Below are 16475 nucleotides of genomic sequence, written 5' to 3'. Positions count from 1 at the left end.
GGCCATTTAATCAGCTGTGATTATAATGGCATGCCTGCTGTGTCTGCAGTGTGAGAAGACTCTTCTCTGCCCCAGGCCTTACTGAGGCTGAAACAAGCAAGCTCCAGCTTTCAGTCTGAATTTTCCCCAAGTTGAACAGACCATTCTACTAATAAATGAGGATATTGGTCTCTGACATTATTTTCTAACTGAACAGTCATCTTCAAAGTAATTCAATATATTTTTTAAATCTCTTAGCTAATTACAAGCCAACTTTAATGAATCTGAATTCTTAGTGATGCTTTATGTTGGTGAGCAAAAATTCTCTGGACATTTAAGGATTAAGTTGAAAAGACTCAACAAAAGAAAAACCTCAAGAACCGGACAATTGCGTTTCTTTCTTGACTTTTGAAGGTCTAATACAATTACTGTCTTTAACATCAACTCCAAAAGAAACAATACTAAAACTGAAGCTAGTAATCTGGTTGTTTGATTAAAACTTTAGTCTCTTTTTTAAAATCCTCATTTTCCTTTCTTCTCTTAAAGATGTAAAAATCAAAAAATGATTATTAATTCTTTCATTCAACAAATTTTCAGAACCCATTAGGTAATGGGCATTGTGGCATCACCTCACCTTTAAATTATTTATCTAGTAGAAGAAATGATTTTTTTTTGAAAATCATTACACAGTTGTTTAAGTCTAATTGTGAAGTGTGCCACAAAATCCAAATATAAGCACTGTGGGACTATATATAAAAAAACAGTGTTTGATCAAGTCAGAGAGCAATAGGTTTAACTAAACATAACACTAAAAAAGGAGGGAAAAGTGTTAAGGCTTTGTCTATAGAGACATACATACATATGCACATATATACATACAGGAAGCTTATATTTCCTATAATATAAGGAATATTTCCTTCAATAAAAGTTGAAGTCCTAGAGTTACCTTATATAATAGTTGACACAAAATTAGTAGAATAAAGGGAGAAACTAAAACTTAAATTGTTCAGTGTTACTCAGTAGTGCACCTCATCATCTCTTGAGTTCCTTGTGATTCCTGAATTTTAGGATAATGATAGAAGAGGCCAGATAGTAAACACAATTAACAAAGTATTGGCAATTCAACTCTACTTCAATGACACAGTGATTTTTGAGCTCTCTAGTGATTTACAAACTTAGTGAACAGAAGCAAAGATATTCAGAATGTTGCTTGCCAAATTAGTTTGGCCCAAAGAGATAGCAGTGATTATTAATCTGAGACCCATGGAAAAGTTTCAGGAGATACAAGAATCCCTTGAAATCACAGTCATAATTCTTAGAGTGTACTTGTTTTTCTTGTAGAGAAAATTTATAGTTTTGATTTGCTCTTCAAAGTAGTCTATGACTTAGATGATTATAATCACTGTTCTAAAGGGTCCTTAACAGTCTTACATAAAGCTTCTCTCTTAATGGATGAGTTGCAGTTGAAAGAAGGTACTGCAGGATAATTAACAAGTATCATTATTCCAACATAATTGTCCAGTATGTAAGAATTAGCTGTTTGTGTGCTGGCTTGAACTTGCTTACAGAAGTTTATTATTACCTGTTTAGAATTTTGAGAGGAAGCTGTCAAAGGATGGGTAGCTTGACATTAGCCACAGTGGAAATATTTATGCCATAGAAACTGCCCAACACTGCCCATCAAAGACCTGGCTTATCAGCACACCATTATCAATATGCTGACAATCCTCCATCTTGCTACAATATATGTGATTTGTTTGTAGAATAGATCCCCAATAGCACTGCTATAATTATAGACTAATTAAAGTTGCAGTTAACTCATTGAAAAAAAAAGTCAATGGACCAGATTTTGACCAAAGAGGTAAGAGATAAAAATAAGCTAAAGCATACTAATTATGACATGAAAGACTCATCAGCATTTTATAATTAACCTAGAGTGGAAGAATTACCCTTGGATGATATCCATTAAAATTAATGCAGAAAAAGCAACAGATCACATTTTCTTCCCTATACATCTGTTTTTAAATATCCCACAGGATTCATTGCAAAAAGATGCAAAATTTATACATTCTCTCTCCTTGGCTTGAGACCTCATTTTTTAAATATGTGGAAAGTGCAAGCCAAGCAAAGGTTCAGTTCATCTAAAAAATCTATTTCCTCTCTTTTTATCCTTTTAAATCATTAAACCATATTTAGACTCTACATTAGATATGCATATGTTATACTTTGGAAATATTTTCCAGGTTATGTCAATGTTTGAAAGTTTTAACTAACCTATCCTAGAAATTGTTGCATATAGCCAAATTACACATGAGAAATATACACACTGAAAAAATATACATATGAATTTAGTAGGCTAAAATGTTTAGACTAAGCTGGTTAAAATAAAATAAAAAGCCCATTCTAAAAGAAAAGCACTTCATTCATTTCAAATACATGAAATTACTTGTATATTAAGAACCCCATGTTAATGCATAGATAAGAACATACTGTTAGTAAAAAAGAAATTTTTGAAACTAGATCTTAATGGAGCTTGGGTAAATATTGCTTATTTGAATATTATAGTAACACATAGCATATCATAATTTCATATTTCCCTTTATAAACACTGAAAAGTTTAATACTGACCCTAACTTGATAGCAATTCTTTAACAATAGAAACTGAAGTAAGTTTTACTTCATAACATTCATCTGTACTCTAGCTCAGTAAGTTCTCACAGCTTCACTAAGAGGGAGGTATTGTATTTCGCCTTTACAGTTGACAAAATCTGACTTAGCCTCACTACACTCAGGGAAATAGACAAGCAAGCACAAAGTGTGAGTGAGACATACCATGGTAAGTATTTACGTCTCACTCATACACCTACAGGTTGTAGCTGGGCTGGCTCCACTCCTACTGAGGCAGAGCACTGATGAAGACCCAGGGCCACCTAAAGTACCTGCTTCCTGTGGCCAGCAAGTCACATGGTCAACCCCAAAGTCGGGGGACCCAGCAGTACACGTCAATCTCTACGAGGCCCTGGCCCCACCAAGGGCGGGAGGTATAATAGCACTGCCACAGGGAGTGAAATGAGGGATCAAGGACACGCATCCAGTAAGCAGTACAGTGAGTTTGAACCCAGAACTATCTGACTCCAGTATCTGCAGTTCCCCACATCACTACACTGATTCCAAGTGAGACTCTTACTTCATCAAAAAGCCTCTCAGTTTAATATCATTCCCAAATATCACCTCTCCATTGACTTTCCATTAGATCATTAATACAGACAGGACAGCAGACACAGAATTCAAGTGCATGGACACAAGAGTCTGATGCCTGTGTTCAAGTTCTGGCTGTAAGATGATCAGTCGTGTGACCTTGGGCATGTTACCTAATCTCCCTGTGGCTCAGTTTCCCTGTCTATAAAATGGACATAATGACAGTATCTATATCTGAGTGATGACATAAGGATTAAATAAGTTAACACATGATTTGTAACGTTCTTAGGACATTGCCTGACACCTAGGAAGTGCTATAATAAGTGTGGGAAAATGACACATAGGAATGGGAACCTTTGTTTCATGAAGATATATTTTTTAACACCATTTTGTTTACAGTTTTTAGGAACTATAAACTCTTTGACAGCATTCAAATGTAAGGTGATTTGAACAAGTGCTACACCAAGAACTGTGTCAGGCGTTTTTGTTTTTCTTTTGTAGCCATTTCCTACCACATAAACAAGCTGCCCAAGATGCTATCACCAACTGCTAAGGTTTCATGAATAATGAAGGCACAAATATGTATTAAAGACTGTTTCTCTATTATGTAAAAGATTAATCAATATTTTGATATGGCAGTCAGCAGAACTACAAGGTATCAGGCTGCTAAGGAACAGCCATGCATATTAATTGCTTCTGAAGCCCTTCAGTCTGTCTTCATCTAGGGAATTAAATGTCTGATTTTTGGCTTTCCAAATGAGAAGACAGGGCTAAGGCTCCAATTAATGTGGTCACTCTAGTATAAACACCAAGCTCGGAGATGAAGTACCAAGGAGAAAAGCCACTGGGGTATTAACTGGTACACTATTTCCAGTACATGTAGAAAAGGATATTTAGCTGCATCCCCAAAACTCAGCATCAAATCTATATCATATGTGGCTATTTTATTGGACACTTACTAGGAGGCAGATCCTGGGCCATGTGCTTGACATCTTCATCAAGCAAATCTTAAAATAATCCCCATTTGACAGATGGGATAACTAAGGCTTGACAAGCATAACTGAGCTGCGATTCATACAAACAAATAAATGAAAGGGCCAGGAGCCAAAGGCAAGAAGTAGGACTAGAAATTTATTCGCTGCTGTGCATCTATATTCTATTCAGTGCCCCACCCCAGCAAATACTAAATACATGTCAAGTAGCAGACACTGAGCTCAATCTAAAGAGACAGAGAACCAGGGACTTCCCTGGTGGTTCAGTGGCTAAGATTCCATGCTCCCAATACAGGAGGACCACGCTCAACCCCTGATCAGGGAACTAGATCTCTCATGCCACAGCTGAGAATTTACATGTCACAACTAAAGATCCCACATGCCGTAACTGAGACCTGAGACAAGTCAAATAAATAATAAATATTTTAAAAATAAAAACACAGAATGAATAACAAATAAGTCCTTATCCTTAACCTACTGAATCTATGGTTATTCAAATTTACTGATTGAAAGGAAATTTATATTCATTTTTTTCATTTGTATTCTTAACTCTTGACTTCTTACTTTTGCATTCCAGTCCCCTATAATGAAAAGGACATATTTTTGGGGTGTTAGTTCTAAAAGGTCTTGTAGGTCTTCATAGAACCATTCAACTTCAGCTTCTTCAGTGTTACTGATTGGGCACATAGCTTGGATCACTGTGATATTGAATGGTTTGCCTTGGAAACGAACAGAGATCATTCTGTAGTTTTTGAGATTGCATCCAAGTACTGCATTTTGGACTCTTGTTGACCATGATGGCTACTCCATTTCTTCTAAGGGATCCCTGCCCACAGTAGTAGATATAATGGTCATCTGAGTTAAATTCACCCATTCCAGTCCATTTTAGTTCACTGATTCCTAGAATGTCGATGTTCACTCTTGCCATCTCCACTTCCAATTTGAAGTTTGACCACTTCCAATTTGCCTTGATTCATGGACCTAACATTCCAGGTTCCTATGCAATATTGCTCTTTAAAGCATCCAAAATCACTGCAGATGGTGACTGCAGCCATGAAATTAAAAGACACTCCTTGGAAGGAAAGTTATGACCAACCCAGACAACATATTAAAAAGCAGAGACATTACTTTGCCAACAAAGGTACATCTAGTCAAGGCTATGGTTTTTCCAGTGGTCATGTATGGATGTGAGAGTTGGACTGTGAAGAAAGCTGAGCACCGAAGAATTGATGCTTTTGAACTGTGGTGTTGGAGAAGACTCTTGAGAGTCCCTTGGACTGCAAGGAGATCCAACCAGTCCATTCTGAAGGAGATCAGTCTTGGGTGTTCATTGAAAGGACTGATGCTAAAGCTGAAACTCCAATACTTTGGCCACCTCATGTGAAGAGTTGAGTCATTGGAAAAGACTCTGATGCTGGGAGGGATTGGGGGCAGGAGGAGAAGGGGACAACAGAGGATGAGATGGTGGGATGGCACCACCGACTCGATGGACATGAGTTTGAGTAAACTCCGGGAGTTGGTGATGGACAGGGAGGCCTGGCATGCTGTGATTCATGGGGTCGCAAAGAGTCGGACACGACTGAGAGACTGAACTGAACTGAATTCTTAACTCTGACCTTGACTGAATGGAGACAAGTAACCTGTTTTAAACTTCTATATAACTTATGAAATTCATAGAGATTTAGAGAATGGAGTCTTCAAGATCATCTAACCCAACATTTCTTCCATACATCCATAATAGTTATTGATACTTTTCCAGCTACTGTACTAAGAGCTTTATATTTACCATCTGATGTAATCTTCCCCAGATCCTGAGAGATGAGCATTATTATAATCCTCATTCCACAGAAGAAAGATACATTTAAACACAGAGGTTATGGAACTCGCCCAAGGTCACATAGCTAATAATTGTTGAAGATGAAGTTTAACTCACTGCTAAGTATAGATCTCTAGCTCTGAGTTACAAATCTATACAACACACCTAAAGCACAAAACAGAAAAGTGCTTTGTCCGAGGTAAAACAGTGAGTGTTAAGGCCTGTATCAGGACTGATTTCCTCCCTCTCTTGTTCATAGCTCCTCTTATATCTCACTATGTCTGAATGAATGACAAGAAGCGAGAGCCTGGATAGTTCAGAAGATAAAGTATATCTTTAAAAAAAGCATATTCTTCAATCTATAATATTGGTCTTTGGACCTCATGAAAGAAAATTTCATCAATGTGTTTATGTCTATTTGATTAGCTATAAAATTAGTTTCTATTCCCTACACACAGACCAATTCTTGACAGAAGGTTGCAGCTTTAAAACATGCCTAGGTAACTTTTACATGGTTCACATTAAGAGTTTAAAAAACCTAAATCATACTTTGACTCAAATTGAAAAAATGTCTGAAAATCTAGGTTTAATCTGTCTACTGAAAATTTTATTTACTGGAGCTGTCATTGCACTGTGGTGTTAAATGAAATAAAAATTGCACCAGACACATTAAAAATAGCAAGGAAGACTTTTTCAAGACTATTTTTATAAGTAATAGAGGCTATTACAATGGAGAGAAGAGATCAACTTATATATAAGAGGACCACATGGGGATTTATGGGCATAGGCCTGGGTGAGGAAGTGGATATAAAATTACCAAGAGAAACATGGTTAGTCATCAAGGGTGGGGAAGGGAAGAGCAACTTGATTAGATAAAGGATATAAATAGGAAGGGACTTCCCTGGTGGCTCAGATGGTAAAGCATCTGCCTACAATGCAGGAGACCCGGGTTCAATCCCTGGGTTAGGAAGACCTCCTGAAGAAGGAAATGGCAACCCAATCTAGTATTCTTGCCTGGAAAATCCCATAGACAGAGGAGCCTGGTAGGCTACAATCCATGGGGTCACAAAGAGTCAGACACAACTGAGGAACTTTACTATAAATAGGAAAAGAGCCTGATTGGCTATCAGTGATAACAAAGATGATCTATAAACTGACTTAGCAGGATTCTTTGCTACAACTAGACTCAGACAAAGATGGGGATATATGTATACCTATGGCTGATTCATGTTGAGGTTTGACAGAAAACAACAAAATTCTATAAAGCAATTATCCTTCAATTAAAAAAAAAAAAAAAAAGATGGGGACCAAAGAGAGGCCTTGGCAAAAAGAGGGCTCCAAGGAGGCTGACGGAAGTCTGACCAAAGAGAATATCCTTGCCAATGGCTTTCAGGAGTTGAGAATGGTAACAGGAGGACCCTGTGGTGGACAGAGAAATGTTCCAAGTGCTACATAGTGCTGGGCCCTGGAATATGATGCTTAGAAAAGTTGTGACTTGACTAAAATTCTTCCATCCATCTTAAGAGAGAGAGACAGAGACAGAAAGAGATTAATCATGAGGAACTGGTTCATGTGATTATGAAGACAGAGAAAAGCCAGGATCTTAAGCAAGCTGGAGACCCAATCCCAGAGAACTGGTAGTGTAGTCACAGAGTCTACATCTGAAAGCCTGAGAATCAGGAAAGGCCGGTCCATCATATAACTTCCAGCCCGAGGACAGGAGAAGGCCGGTAGCCCAGCTTAATCAGCCAAGCAGGCAAAGTTCCCTCTAACTCAGCCTTTTTGTCCTATTCAGGTCTTTAGTTCACTGGATGAGGTCCACTTGCATTAGAGAGGGCAATTTGCTTTACTCATTCTTCTAATTCAAATGAATTCAAATGTTAACCTCATTCAGATACACCCTTATAGGGACACCCAGAAAACAGTCTGACCAAATGTTTAGACCCCACCCCATGATCCTGTCAAGCTGACACATAAAATTCACCATCACAGATGTGTACTTTCACACAATCACTTCTGTGGAGCCTGGAAATTATTCTCCAGTAGTTTCATTTTTTTCTGTGGAATAAGTATTTTTCATGGTTAATATGAATAGTCTTACCTCCATCCCACTCCCTGACAGTGTCACTGAAAACAGCCTCTCATCTCTAAGCCTTGAATTTCTGCCTCCAAAGATCCTTTTTCTTTTAAACTACAAATACTTGTTAAGTTAGTAACTCTTGTGTATTTATTAATTTATAGATTTTTTTCTTAATGGAAAATATCAAAATATTGCAGAAAGTGACTCAAAATAATGCAGAAATTAACTCTTGTGTATTTGTTAATGTATAGGTTTTTTTTTTTTTTTTTTTCTTAGTGGAGGAAAATCAAAATATTGCAGAAAAGGAAATCATTTTTGTTGCTAGATTAAGTACAGCTCTGCCTAGATCTGTGCTCCTCACAGTCCGGAGACATTTTGATTGTCACAAATTTCTGATATCAAGTGAGACTAGGGATCTGCTTATCACCCTACAAGGTCCAAAGCAACCTCCGCCATCCAACAACCATAAAGAATTATCAGCCTCAAATGTCAACAATGCTGAGGCTGAGAAATTCTTGTCTAAAGGAAAGAGAGTTGAACAGAACAAAACAGAACCTTTCTTGTTGGAAAACAATATCCAAACTAGAAGGGATCTTATCAATCAAGAATGCAATCCCAAACTCCTAATTTGAGATTAACATATACACACAACTATATATAAAATAGATAATCCACAAAGACTTACTTCATAGCACAGGGAACTCTACTCAATATTCTGGGATAACCTATATGAAAAAAGAATCCGAAAAATAATGGATATGCACATATGTATAAATGAATCAGTTTGTTGTATACCTGAAACTAACATAACATTGTAAATCAACTATACTCTAATATAAAATAAAAATTAAATTCTAAAAAAGAGTATAATCATATTGCCTCTCTTTGTTGATAAGGAAACCAAGATTCAGGACTTAAACCTGGGGTTATACAGCTGGTCAGCACAGAGGAAAGGCCAGAACCCATGTTGACTGACACCAGGGCAAGACAGGTTCTGGTTATTCCACCCATAAAGTGGAAATCTGATTAAGTGCTGAACACTGTTTTAGCAATAACTCAAAAGAGAAATAACTTAAAATTACATAACTGTGAACTCTGTCTAGTGTTAGGCAGCCTATAAAATGGCCCCCTGCAATGATCCCTGTCCCCTGGAACTCATGTCTTTTGTAATTCCTTCCCCTTAAGTCTGGGCGAGATGATACTAATTTGCTTCTAATGAACAGCATATGATAGAATGTCACTTTTAAGATTAAATTACAGAAAAGACTGGCTTCTCTCCTGGCATGCCCTCCTTTTCCCTCTCTCTTAGCCAGCTTTCTCCAGAGGACCCAGCTTCCAGTGAGCTTGAAATCAGATTGTCTCCCAGTCAAGCCCTGAAAAGACAGCAGGCCTGTGGACACCTTGATAGTAGAAATTCTGAGCCAGGCTTATCTAGCTAAATTGCACCCAAGCTCCTAACCCACAGAAACTGTGCAATAATAAAGGTTCATTATTTTAAGCCACCGAGTTTCATAGTAATTTGTTATATTATTACGGTAAAAAAAATAGTAAAAATTCTGAAACAGTTTAAGAGGAGAATAATTCAAGTGTTGGCTGATCTTTACAACTCAGGAATTTTCAAACCATCTTGGGACTATCTTAGTGAACTGAATATAATAAAATTACCATTTAGAGTTAACACAAATATCATTCAGCTTCTGGGCATATCTGTTGCTGATAAAAGAGTTTTAATCTGTATGTTGTTTTTAAATCTCTGGGCATTACAGGGGGGTAAAAAGGAAATGAAATCGGTGTTTGCCTGTAATTCCTATTGTGTTTGTTTATGCACTAGAAGAAACCGTCACTTCTAAAATAAAAGAAATAACACAACAACGCGTTAGTGCTATTTCACTTACATCTAATGTATTTGCAGAGAAAATACTGAAAACTCCCTGGAGATACTGAAAAATACTTTACTACCCCCAAGTGGACATACGAGTTATTTTTACAGAAATAAAGTGCAAAAGTGGCATTGTCTTTGGAAAACAACAACAAATGGTATGCAATGCTTCTACATCAGACTCAGAATCTCAGAGTTGGTTGGGACTATAAAACTTAGAACTTTAAAATTTAGAATCCTAGAATAAGTGAGATATTTGAATTCCCTCTACAATATATCTCATGCTTGAACTTTTTTTTCGTTATGTAAGCGTGCTGCCTACCCAGGCAGCTCATTCTCTTGCAGACAGCTCCATATAGTTATTCTAGTAAGTCTTCATTTTCCTTGTGAACTGTCTGCAATCCATGCAAGACCGCTAATGTAGCCTATACTATTCTTAATGCTCTTAGTGATTTCCAGAAAAGGAGATGCTACAACTCTCCAGAGAGCATATACAAATAAGGCAGAGAACTAGATTTTAACATTTCTGGGGACTTCACCTAAAAACCCATTCAAATATTATTTCCTTTGTGAGAAAGACTCAACTGTCCCTAACATACAAAGAATTCCTGCAAAAAATTAATAAACAGAAATCTTAATTAAATAGAATTGGGATACCAGAAAGGGGAGTTCCCAGGCCCTCCAGTGACAGTAGAACCCTTCAAGAAGAAGAAAAATTCCTCTCCCTTCCTGACAAGGATTCAGCCAATGAAAAGCCATGGACTTTCTGTTAACTACAGCCCTCCCAACTTCCTTTTCCCTCTATAAAGGCTTTCTCCTTCCTTTGTTATATGAGGCTCACATGCATCTCACCATGGTTGCAGATCCTGAATTGCAATTCCCTGCTAATCCTGGATAAACCCATTTTGGCTAGAGAAATACCTGGTAATCTATTTATTCTAGGTCAACATTTTGATGTTGACCTAGAAGGGTCAAGAGGGACAAGAGAAGACCACCCCCTCCTCCCCTAAAAAGGCTCCACAGCTGGTGAGCAAACAGGTCTGGTACCCAAAATTGAACCCACTGAACTCATTGTTTTTCTTGCTGATCCCTGGAGTTTAAATGTGTATCTTTTTCCTGGATCCAAGCTCACACCCTCTTTGCTTTTGAAGCAAAGAGGGATCTGTTTTAAGATTTCCTCTTTCTGGTTAAGGTTTTCTTCTGTATGCAAGTAGTCATTTGACACTCCAGTCTGATTTTGAGATCAGACTTTCAGGTGAAGCTGGCTGAAACGCCAGCAGCTCATTCCTTCAGGAACAAAAGCTGCTTCACTGAATCTGTGCCAATTCAGCCATTGGCCCATTCCTTTAAAATAGGGGCTATCGAAGACTAAGCTGCCTGCTTAGAATTGGCAGGTGTTAGGCTTGCAGGCTGTATGAGTTGCAAGCTGTCTACACTGAGCTGTGTGAGCTACTTGAAAACTGCTCTTTTACTCTAGAGAAAAATGTCCAAGAAATGGGATGCCAGTTATCTGAATATCTTGAAGGTGCCTCCCCCCACCCCCACCCCACAGGGACTCTGGCAGATTTTGTGTTTAAAAACTGTGTTCCTGCCTCATGTGCATTTTTAACTAAATGCACCAACCTGACCAAAGGTAATTTACAGTATCAATGGTCATTATGGGAAACTTTTGAAATCCTCAAACATAATTTTCTTAAAACTAAACTGGATTAGAATAGCTCAAAAATGTCCAAATTAGATGGAAAGCCTATTTCAACTGGTATCTTGAGGTTTTCTGACCTTTTCAGGAGTCTAAACTCTCCCCTCTGCAAAATAAGATTTTAAAGTAATGGAGACAAATCACTGAAGAAAGAAAAACTGGCTCCTGAAGCCTCAGTCTAGTCTTCCTCGGCTCCTTTGTCTCAGTCTTGCCTCTGGCGCCATCTTGTTTCTCTCCCTTAGTTCCTCAAGATTAGACTCCACCTCTGGCACAATCATTTCCATTCCTTTCTATGCCACCATCCCTGAAGAAGGGAAAGACTATCCACTCCAGTATTCTGGCCTGGAGAATTCCATGGACTGTATAGTCCATGGGGTTGCAAACAATCAGACACCACTGAGCGACTTTCACTTCACTACCACCTATGACCCTTCGATGCCCTCAGTTCCCCCATACCAATTCTCCTGCTAAACTTACCCTTTCCTCTGAAACTCTCCCTACTCCCTTTTTCTCTGAACATCTCAGAACTTCTCCCTTTAAAATTAAGCTTTAAACACCTAATCTCTTATATTCTCTGGACTAAAGCTGATATGTCAGCCATAGTCAAAGTCTTTCCCAAAGTAACCAAAGATCCTCACAGATTAGCTAAGGAATGTTATACAGTCATTCAAATTTATCAATCTGGTTTCTCTGACTTGTATCAGCTAGCTCACATGCTTGTCAGTGAAGGCAAGCCCAGCACTGGATGAAAACTCCTGACTGGGAAAATCCTAAAAGGTCTCTAGAATTACAACTGGGAAATCAGCTCCCTAACTTATTATATGATTAGACAAGGTAACTTCATTGAGCAGTTCTTAGGGCTTTACAAAAGCTGGAACTTTGCATGCAAAAACATGATGAATCTATTCACGACTATTACAATTGACTTCAGATTATTTTTAAATAAAATTCTAGTTTTCATTCAGATGTTAATTCCAACCAGGTACTTTTAACTCTTTATTAATGGACTGAACTGGAACTCTTCTAATAAAAAGGACCAGGATGGAATAAAAAACTAAGTCCACTCCAGATTCAGTTGAGTCATCTCAAAGGAAGGCAGCCAAAATTCTTCAACTTCAGCAAATAAAAACTCATAGACAAAAGCAAAACCATCTAGTTTCTGCTACTATTGCAAATGCAGAACATTGGAAACAATATTCTTACAGATTTAAGCACTTCAGGTGGCTTCAGCCCTCCAAAGCCCTCCCAATTCTCAGTGATGGGGCTCCAAAGAGCTACAGGGGCTTGTCCCATTCCTTCCTCTTAACCAGCTTGAAAAACCTTTTCGCAGACTGGGGAAGAATATCTTCCAGTCCTAATTGGCACCAGAACCACACTCTTGATGCTCAACTCCACTAACATAAAACAGCCTCTGCTCAGAGCAAATTGTTCAGATACTGGCATCTTTAACAGACCTCAAGAGGTTTCAGTCTCTGAACCTAATTCCTTTGTTTAGACCCTTTGAGATAGATGAGCGCTTTTGTCCTTAGTTCTTCTATGCCTATCTATCCATTTTATTATTCAAGACTTCTTAGAGAAACATGCCAGAATTTCTTATTCACAAAAGGGGGAAATAATTCTAGAAATTGACAGTAATGATCAAAGTAACAAACCAGGGAATTTAATGACCCTTTTTTTTTTTTTTGTCCCATCTCTGATGGCACTAGAGCTGATTCTGGAAACATCAATCATTTGTCCCTGTTGAATCAGCTACTACCTTCCTTATAAGCAAAAGCTCCAAGTGAGTGAAAATTCACAGTGCACCTCGCATCAAGATTCAAATAGATCTCTCAAAACCTCTACCCAGAATTAATCAGTACCTTATAAGTAAAGAAGTCCTTCAAGGCACAGAGCCCATAACGGAATATTACAAGGCACAAGGCCTCGTTTAGTCCCTGTACTAGTCCCTGTGGCACTCCCATTTTGCTGGTAAGAAGACCTAAGGGCTGAGGGTGGAGATTTGCCAGGAATCCCCACCCAATAAACAACCCTGTTAGCCCTCACACCCTGTTGTTCCTAACCCTTATACATTACTGATATCCACTTCTACTGGAAGCAAATTCCTTAACAGTAATTGATATATGCAGTGCATTCTTTAGTATTCTGGTTGATGAAGCTAGTCAGTATTTTTTGGCCTTCACTGGGAAGAACAATCCACCTGGACAGTAACACTCCATTGTTTTACTGCTGCTGCTGCTGCTAAGTCGATTCAGTTGTGTCCGACTCTGTGTGACCCCATAGATGGCAGGCCACCAGGCTCCCCTGTCCCCGGGATTCTCCAGGCAAGAACACTGGAGTGGGTTGCCATTTCCTTCTCCAATGCATGAAAGTGAAAAGTGAAAGGGAAGTCGCTCAGTCGGGTCTGACCCTCAGCAACCCCATGGACTGCAGCCTACCAGGCTCCTCCATCCATGGGATTCTCCAGGCAAGAGTACTGGAGTGGGGTGCCATTGCCTTCTCCAAAAGATTCCTTATTTCTCACAAAGCCTGGAGGCTGATCCATCTGGATGATATAAGGTTCCCTAGAGGTTCAACTTTGTTGCAGTATGTGGATAATTTGCTTCTTTGCTCTCCTTCTCAAACCTCTTCACAGGGAGACAGTATCCACTGGCTAAAGCTTTTAACCTTGAAGAAACAAGGTCACCAAAGAAAAACTGTATTTGTCCAAATCCAGGATTGATATTTAGAGAATTTGATATCAGAACTATATCTGCAAATAGATCCAGATATATTTCATAGTGTCCCATGTTTCCAAAACCCAAAACTAAGGACCAACCATGACAATTTCTTAGGCCAGTTGGTTATTGCCTAAACTAGATTCCAGATTTCTCTATTATGATCAAATATCTGCATGCTTTAGAAAACAATAACAACCCCAACCCAATTTCATGGGAAGAACAGAACAATATAGCTTTTAAGCTCTCAAAGGAGAGTTTGATGAACCTACCTGCCCTTGTCATCTCAATTATCAGACTCTTTTTCCTTTTTATGAATAGAAAGGAAGGCATTTCCCTTGGGGTACTCACCCAAAAACATGAGGACCACCATCAGTTCAGAAGATATTATAACCAGCAACTGAATCCTGTGGCATGGGAATGTCCCACTTGCCTGAAAGCTAGAACAGCCACTGTTTTTTTTTTTCCTTAATACCACCAAGAAATTTTCTGTGTCGTCTCCTTTAACCAATTTTAGACCTCATACAGTAGAAGCTCTCCTGAATTCTTGTAACACTCAACATTTCTCATTCAGCCACCTCACCTCCTATGAAGTCCTTTTGTTAACTGCCTCTCACATATCTCTTTTATACTGTAATAACTACTCTTCTGTCCTCCATCACCAAGCAAGTCCCTTATGACTACTTAATACTAACTTACCACCTTCTGACTCCTCACTATGATCTACAGGAAACTCCCCTGGGTAACGCTGACTTCTCATGATTCAATGGTAGTTCTTATTTAAGAGATGACAATGGTGAATATTGTGCTGAGTATGCTATTGAAACTCATTTTGATGTTGTTGAGGCAGCATCATTACCTATGGTTACTTCAGCCCAACAAGCTGAATTATACACTCTTACACACACAATTCGGAGAAGGTAATGGCACCCCACTCCAGTACTCTTGCCTGGAAAATCCCATGGACGGAGGAGCCTGATAGGCTGCAGTTCATGGGGTTGCTAAGAGTCGGGCATGACAGAGCGACTTCACTTTCACTTTTCACTTTCATGCATTGGAGAAGGCAATGGCAACCCACTCCAGTATTCTTGCCTGGAGAATCCCAGGGACAGGGGAGCCTGGTGGGCTGCCATCTATGGGGTCGCACAGAGTCGGACATGACTGAAGTGACTTAGCATACACACACAATTGTAATGTGGTCAAGGGCAAAACTGCCAATATTTAACTGATAGAAGATGCTTTCAGAGTATCTTGTAATTTTGGACTGTTGCAGAAGCAACATGACTTCCTTATTTCCAGCAGAAATAAAATTTAAAATGGCCCCTATGTTCAGGAATTATTGGATGAAATAATTTTACCTGCCACTTTTGCTGTTATTAAATTCCAGGACAATCTAAACTTGACTCTCTGGAAGCTAAAGGAAATCATGTTGCTGATATTTCTGCAAGAAATTCTGTCCTTAAAGAGATCAAGAGCAGTCAAATCGCTGCCATGATCTAAAAGGATATTTCCTCAAATGATAATTTAGAAAACATGGCAAGAGAAACCCACAACTGGCCTCAGAAAAAGAAAAATAAGACTGGAAACTCAACAAACATCAGTTTGATAAAAAGAGAAAGCTCTGTCTTGGAACAAAAAACACCCCAGTCCTACTAAAAACTCTAAAATCCGTACTCCTCTCCATTGTATGTGGGTTAAACTACCAGTCTACTGACAAAGTGACAGCATTCGTGAATCAACATTGGTTGCTGAAGCATGAACAAGGCTACGAAAAGTACCTATCTCACTTATCCTGCTTGTCCCAAATACAACACAGAGAAACTGATTTGAACTGCTGCTGGACATTTAAAATTGCCTAATGGACCATGGAGAAGGACCATGGAGAAGGAAATAGCAACCCACTCCAGTGTTCTTGGCTGGAGAATCTCAGGGATGGCAAAGCCTGGTGGGCTGCGGTCTATGGGGTTGCACAGTCGGACACAACTGAAGCGACTTAGCAGTAGCAGCAATGGACAATTTGAGATCTGGCAAATGGGTTTCATACAAATTCTTCCATCTGATGAACACAAATAAGTTTCAGTCATAGATTGTATGTTTTCTCACTGAACTGAACCTTCC

General features: G+C 38.7%; 1 long non-coding RNA gene across 1 annotated transcript in view; it reads right to left on the bottom strand.

Annotated features, from left to right (window-relative positions):
* The window catches only part of LOC138988654 (uncharacterized), a 734014-nt gene that overhangs the window by 330876 nt on the left and 386663 nt on the right, over window positions 1–16475 (bottom strand). The gene's annotated exons all lie outside the window — the stretch shown is intronic.

The sequence above is a fragment of the Bos mutus genome, chromosome 7 (genome assembly GCF_027580195.1).
Source record: "Bos mutus isolate GX-2022 chromosome 7, NWIPB_WYAK_1.1, whole genome shotgun sequence".
Classification (NCBI taxonomy): Eukaryota; Metazoa; Chordata; class Mammalia; order Artiodactyla; family Bovidae; genus Bos; species Bos mutus.
The sequence above is the reverse complement of the archived record's forward strand: the minus strand, read 5'-3'. Positions and strand labels throughout refer to the sequence as shown.